We start from the raw sequence: 7,500 nt of genomic DNA, 5'->3' as shown, positions 1-7,500 counted from the left end.
AATTTTATGGTATACTCTTACAAATTCACATTAGACTTTGATTACTTAACCAAAGCACATCTTATATAATTTTCCCAATTTTGTTTTTAGCACCTGACTCTTTTTTAAAATATTAGACAAAATTCCCATAACCTAGATTATAAAATTAATCTCGAGACATTTTATTCAAACATTTATAGGTTAGGAACAAAGATAATTAGTATTGAAAATATCATTTCGTGTAATTTACACGGGTTCCGCTAGTAATAATGATTTCTAGTATTATTCGAATCACTTCCTTCCATTAATCGATTTGGAGTAATAGTATATCTTAAACATTGGAGAACGGAATGGTTAAATTTGACACAGGGCTACTATAGTTAAGAGAACCTTTCGAAGAGAAATCAAACAGCAACCAGCAACCAGATACCAGTAAACCACAACGAGCAACCCGCAACCAGCTTTGGGGTAAATTCAACCAAAGAGGAGTACTGATAATTTTCTCTGTATATTTCATTGGTTTTAACAATATTCCACACAACGAAATTCACAGACCACTATAAATTAATGATTACAATTACAATTCAGAAGTTCAAACTTGCAGCAAATGTATTTTATGTTGAACAGGCTGACAAAAGTCTTCTTATAGTTTATATATGACATGTGTTTAGATGTTGTTACATTTTTTGAAAAATTTTTGGGGTAATTTTTTTTCTAATCGTTTATTTCCTGATCTCCTTTCCTCACTGGGCTTTTTTTTCCTGTTGGAGGCCTTGGGCTTATAGCATCTTGCTTTTCCAACTAGAGTTGTAGCTTGGCTAATAATAATAATAATAATAATAATAATAATAATAATAATAGTTCTAGGATTAAGGCACAGAAGCTTAAGGGGTAAAATACCTATCTATTGTATTATAAAATTTCAATAAATTTGGAAAGGCCCCTTCTCAATAAATCGAGCTATGTTCAATGCCATTCTACACTCCAAAATCAAACCTTTGTTCTCTAGTCTTGGGTAGTGACATAGCCTCTGTACCATGGTCTTCCACTGTCTTGGGGTAGAGTTCTCTTGCTTAAGGGTACAATCGGTCACGCTGTTCTGTCTTGTTTCTCTCCCTCTTATCTTAAAGTTTTTATAGTTTACATAAGAAATATTCATTTTAATATTGTTCCTGTTTTTAAAATATCTTATCTTAATGGTTCACTAATTAATTCTTTTGTTGTTTATTTATTTCCTTATTTCCTTTCCTCACTGGACTATTTTTCACTATTGGACCCCTTGGGCTTATAGGATCCTGCGTTTACAAGTTGGGTTGTAGCTAAGCTAGTAGTAATAATAATAATAATAATAATAATAATAATAATAATAATAATAATATTTGTTAGTTTCTTAATGGTATTGACTCTCACAGTCCTTTAAACATTTTCTTTTTCCAAATAAAGCTCCAGGTTTCGCATAAAATATCTTACTTGTATTTACCTAAATTACTGAGAGAAGAGAGAGAGAGAGAGAGAGAGAGAGAGAGAGAGAGAGAGAGAGAGAGAGAGAGAGAGAGAGAGAGAGAGAGAGGTATTTGTTTGCGAGATAATCCTGTATTCAATGGATCGATGAGCGAGTAGTCTTTGTCATGGTCATTTGGTAAACAAAATACTACTATTGCTATGGTATCAATGGTGTGCGTATGTTCGTGTGGGTGTGTGATTGTGTATGTATGAGTGTATGTATATATATATATATATATATATATATATATATATATATATATATATATATATGTACAGTATATATATGTATGTACACACACACACACACACACACATATATATATATATATATATATATATATATATATATATATATATGTGTGTGTGTATGTACAAAAACATATATATACAGTATATATATATATATATATATATATATATACATATATATATGTACAAAAACATATATATACAGTATATATATATATATATATATATATATGTATTATATATATATATCGTATATATATTGCATAGACTATGATACAATTAAGTGGTACAGTGCTGAGTTGACGTTTGCTGGTTCAGTAGGTCGTGTTTCCATCACTGGCCAAGAGTTTACCCACTACATAGAGGTTAATCAGCTTTAAGGATACTTTAAGGCAGAACCCTACCTTTATAGGCTTTCTGACACTGCTCCTTACAAAGAAGGATAATGAAAAACTAAACGGATGATCATTCGATCAACAAAGTTGGATATGCATAGCAAGTAAAGCCCTGTCTACACGATCGAGCATGCCCGAGGGGCAAACAGTGATACCAGAACACAATAGTTGGCAAGAATGAGGGTTAATGACGTCAGATGCGGGGAAACCACAGACAGGGATTTGGCATCATATAGTTTTGCCAGATCCCTGCTTTTAGTTTTCCCGCTTCTGACGTCATCAACCCTCATTTTCACTAACTATTGTGGTCTGGTATCACTGTTTGCACGTCGGGCATGCTCGATCGTGTGGACAGGGCTTAAAAGACATAAGCCCGACGAATATCTAGGGGCATGCTATAAGGCAAGCCACTTTGGTGAAAACAGGAAGAATAGCACCTTCCCTATAATGAAAAGAATATGTAAGCTAGACATTAATTCCTCAGTTATTTAACAAAGAACAGAATTAGTTGGGGTGCTATTAATATCATCCAGTGTATAATATACGGAATGAGGTAATTAGGGGGTACCGCAGGAGTTAGAGAACTATCAGATAGGATCCAAGAAAGTAAACTGAGGTGGTATGGTCATGTCATGAGAAGAGATGAACAGTATATTGGGAGGATAGTGCTGGAAATGGAGGTACAGGGAACGAGAAGGAGAGGGAGACCAAAGCGAAGGTGGATGCAATATCATAAGGCCAGTGTTTTTAGGCTGTGCATGTCATCACATATATATTTACTGCATACATTTTTCACGTTGTTTTGCATCAACAAACAGAGACGTACTCTCCTAAAAGATGTCACATGGTTGCAACCATGATTCAAATTATGGCTTATGGTAAATGTACCCGTGTTTTTTTTTTCCCCCGCAGAGATCATTTTCGAGATTGAAGCACCACTGAATGCAAACAATCTTGCAACAGTTAACGTTCACTAAGCACGCACATAAGGTAGTCACGCGAAGGAGTTGATGAAAAGAAAAGTTAAACGTTATAAGCTTCTTTCTTAAATTACTGAATGTATTTGGAAGTCATTTATTTTATTGTAGGTAGGAATAACTATTTAGCTATTATTATTATTATTATTACTAGCTAAGCTACAACCCTAGTTGGAAAACCTGGAGGTTATAAGCCCAAGGGCTCAAACAAGGAAAAATCGCCCAGTGAGAAAAGGAAATAAGGAAATAAATAAACTATATGAGAAGTAATGAATAATCAAAATAACATATCTTAAGAAGAGTAACAACATTAAAACAGAACTATTGACAATAAATAAGTCGCTACGATGGTACATATGTGATGAATATAATACATTTGTATAAGAGGGTCGTACAGAAGAGATACAGGAATATAAATAAATATGCTTTAAGAATTACACGGTGTTCATAATCTGGATAGTGGCCGCCAATTGCAATTGTTGAACCAAAATCAAACCATTGTTCTGTAATCTTGGATAGTGCCGTAGCCTCTGTACCATGGTCTTCCACTGTCTTGGGTTAGAGTTCTCTTGCTTGAGGGTACACTCGGGCACACTATACTATCTAATTTCTCTTCTTGTTTTGTTAAAGTTTTCATAGTTTATATAGGAAATGTCTCTTTTAATGTTACTGTTCTTAAAATATTTTATTTTTCCTTGCTTCCTTTCCTCACTGGGCTATTTTCCCTGTTGGGGCCCCTGGGCTTATAGCATCCTGCTTTTCCAGGGCCCCTGGGCTTATAGCATCCTGCTTTTCCAACTAGGGTTGTAGCTCAGCAAGTAATAATAATAATAATAATAATAATAATAATAATAAAACTCGAACCTTTATTCTCGGTTCCAGGGTTGCCATTTCTGATTTCGAAAACGCGCTACAGGAGCTTCCAAAATGCGCCAGAAATGCGCTAACTCCTTTCTTAAAAGCGTTGTATAAGATTAGTAACATCATTAACAGAACCAATATTTTGATTTTATTTTATTACTCTACGACATAGTTTGAGAGAGAGAGAGAGAGAGAGAGAGAGAGAGAGAGAGAGAGAGAGAGAGAGAGAGAGAGAGAGAGAGAGAGAGAGAGCAGTATTGTAATACATCTGGTAACGCGGAAACTGATACAGTACAGTATGTCAAAAGGTAGAAAATGCAGTCAGTTTATCATGTTTTATCAGATGGAAAAGCGCTATGTTTCGCGCTAGATTTGTCTAAATAGCGTCAAATAGCGCAGCCGCGCTGACTAGGAAACAAAAACGCGCTAAACTTACGAGAAACGCGCCAGATCTAGCGCGAAAAGCGCTAAAATGGCAACTACGCTCGGTTCGCCAGACAGCATTGACGTAAAGGATTGGGGAAACCCAGACACCATCCGACAGTGAGATCTCTCTTCGCCAATCAAAGAAGACTTTGCTCTTTTGATTTCTGTAGAGTCATGCGCCATTGTTTACCTTCGACCGCTCGGACGACGTTATGTTGCTAACTTTTCAACGCTGCGCGATCTTATTGGTTGCTGCATTTCTTTTTTTCTTTTTATAAATATTCGACGGAAAGCTCTTAAGAACCACACTTTTCTATTCATGCAGTATTTCAGAAAATTATACAGAACGAGTGTATTACTGTCTCTTACATTCGTTCTCGCACATAAATACCTTACATTTGATTTTAAATTCAGTAACATTCTCCAGATGGGGAGTTCGGTATCTTATACGTTTGATTTTAAATTCAGTAACATTCTCCAGGTGGGGAGTTTGGTATCTTTTACGTTTGATTTTAAATTCAGTAAAATTCTCCAGATGGGGAGTTTGGTATCTTTTACGTTTGATTTTAAATTCAGTAAAATTCTCCAGATGGAGAGTTTGGTACCTTATACGTTTGATTTTAAATTCAGTAACATTCTCCAGATGGGGAGTTTGGTATCTTTTACGTTTGATTTCAAATTCAGTAACATTCTCCAGATGGGGAGTTTGGTATCTTTTACGTTTGATTTTAAATTCAGTAAAATTCTCCAGATGGAGAGTTTGGTACCTTATACGTTTGATTTAAAATTCAGTAACATTCTCCAGATGGGGAGTTTGGTATCTTTTACGTTTGATTTCAAATTCAGTAACATTCTCCAGATGGGGAGTTTGGTATCTTTTACGTTTGATTTCAAATTCAGTAACATTCTCCAGATGGGGAGTTTGGTATCTTATACATTTGATTTTAAATTCAGTAACATTCTCCAGATGGGGAGTTTGGTATCTTATACATTTGATATTAAATTTAGCAATATTCTCCAGATGGGGAGTTTGGTATCTTATACATTTGATTTTAAATTCAGTAACATTCTTCAGATGGGGAGTTTGGTATCTTTTACATTTGATTTAAAGCTCTGTCCACACGATCAAGCATGCCCGACGGGCAAACAGTGATACCAGACCACAATAGTTGGTAAGAATGAGGGTTAATGACGTCAGAAGCGGGAAAACCACTGAAAGGGATCTGGTATCATACAGTGTTGCCAGATCCCTGCTTTTAGTTTTCATGCTTCTGACGTCATAACCGTCATTTTCATAACTATTGTGGCCTGCTATCACTGTTTGTCCGTCGGGCATGCTCGATCGTGTGGACAGTGCTTTAAATTTAGTAATATTCTCCAGATGGGGAGTTTGGTATCTGTCTTTGGTTTATTAAAGAGATTAGCAAAGTTGCAAACACTCCCACACGTTTCTAAAATCTACATCGAGCCTTTGGACAATACTTTTTTTTGCTATTTGCTAAGCTGTGTAAAAGTTTGTTCACTTGCATATTTGTTTAGAGAAATAAACTAAAAGTTTGAGATCTTGCACTATCTCAGTCCTTCATGAAACACCAAAGGGATTTTGCTCTATGAAGTAATATTTAAAATAAACATTTTTTTTTAATCTCTTCGCTGCTTGACCGAGTCTAAAGGTCTAGATTAGGCAACATATTCACTACAACACTTTATACTCACTTATTGGACTACTCTACACAAAGGTCCGTGCTGGTATAAGGCCAGCCTAATCTAAAACTACGACCAACTTCTACTGCTTACTATGCTCGTGTGTAGAAAGTGAGAAAGAGGGAGACGAATTATTATTATTATTATTATTATTATTATTATTACAAGCTAAGCCACAACTCTAGTTGGAAAAGCATCATGCTATAAGCCCAAAGGTTCCAGCAAGGAAAAATAACCCAGTGAGGAGAGGAAACAAGGAAATAAATAAACTACAGGTCCTAGGTTGGGTGGAAAGGGGGCTTGGGCGCTGATCAAATGTATAAATGGTCAATTTCTAGGGCATTGTCCTGCTCGATAGGGCAATGTCACTGTACCTTGCCTCTGCCATTCATGAACGGCCTTTAAACCTTTAAACTTCCATAGAAGATACCAACAATCAAATAGGATATGAGAAATTAAGCAGCTGATTCCAAGATACAGTTATTCAATGAAGTATGAAATATGTAGGCAAAGAGAAATTTCCAAAGACTCAGCTGACGTCACGAAATTTCCAAAGACTCAACTGACGTCACTAAATCTCCAAAGACTCAGCTGACGTCACGAAATTTCCAAAGACTCAGCTGACGTTACGAAATTTCCAAAGACTCAGCTGACGTCACAAAATTTCCAAAGACTCAACTGACGTCACGAAATTTCCAAAGACTCAGCTGACGCCAAGAAATTTCCAAAGACTCAGCTGACGCCATGAAATTTCCAAAGATTCAGCTGACGTCAAGAAATTTCCAAAGACTCAACTGACGTCACGAAATTTCGAAAGACTCAGCTGACGTCACAAGCACGTAAGCACAATTTATCTGGTATGATTGATTCAATGACGTCAGAGATATACTATCAGGGACGACTTCTTAAACACCAAGGGTTCGCCAATTTAATGTCCTCGCCAATTCTGGCAGAGAGAGAGAGAGAGAGAGAGAGAGAGAGAGAGAGAGAGAGAGAGAGAGAGAGAGAGAGAGTTACAAGGATTGTGGATGTCTCAAAGACTTTTTAGTCCATCCGGGGAGACTCCATTTGCTCTTGGGTAGAACGATTTAATTTAAATATTTAAGAGTTTTTATGATCTTACCTAACTTATTCTTGTGTGAGAGAGAGAGAGAGAGAGAGAGAGAGAGAGAGAGAGAGAGAGAGAGAGAGAGAGAGAGAGAGAGAGAGAGAGAGAGAGCCACTTGATTACTAAGTCAACTTCAATATTCATGACATGCAATATATTGGATCAATCTTTGTAAGAAAAGAGATTCTTTACATATAACTGAGAATATAGACTTTAAATCTTTTATTTCCGAAAAATAAACAAGAATATACTAAAAAGATTATTCATTTATACAATTCGAAAACCTGTCTCGAAA

General features: G+C 35.9%; 1 protein-coding gene across 1 annotated transcript in view; it reads right to left on the bottom strand.

Annotated features, from left to right (window-relative positions):
- LOC137647134 (A disintegrin and metalloproteinase with thrombospondin motifs adt-2-like) overlaps positions 1–7,500 on the bottom strand; it is a 241,825-nt gene that overhangs the window by 42,119 nt on the left and 192,206 nt on the right. The gene's annotated exons all lie outside the window — the stretch shown is intronic.

This window comes from Palaemon carinicauda, chromosome 9, assembly GCF_036898095.1.
Source record: "Palaemon carinicauda isolate YSFRI2023 chromosome 9, ASM3689809v2, whole genome shotgun sequence".
Lineage (NCBI taxonomy): Eukaryota > Metazoa > Arthropoda > Malacostraca > Decapoda > Palaemonidae > Palaemon > Palaemon carinicauda.
Note: the sequence above shows the minus strand (reverse complement) of the source record. Positions and strands in the feature narration are given on the sequence as shown.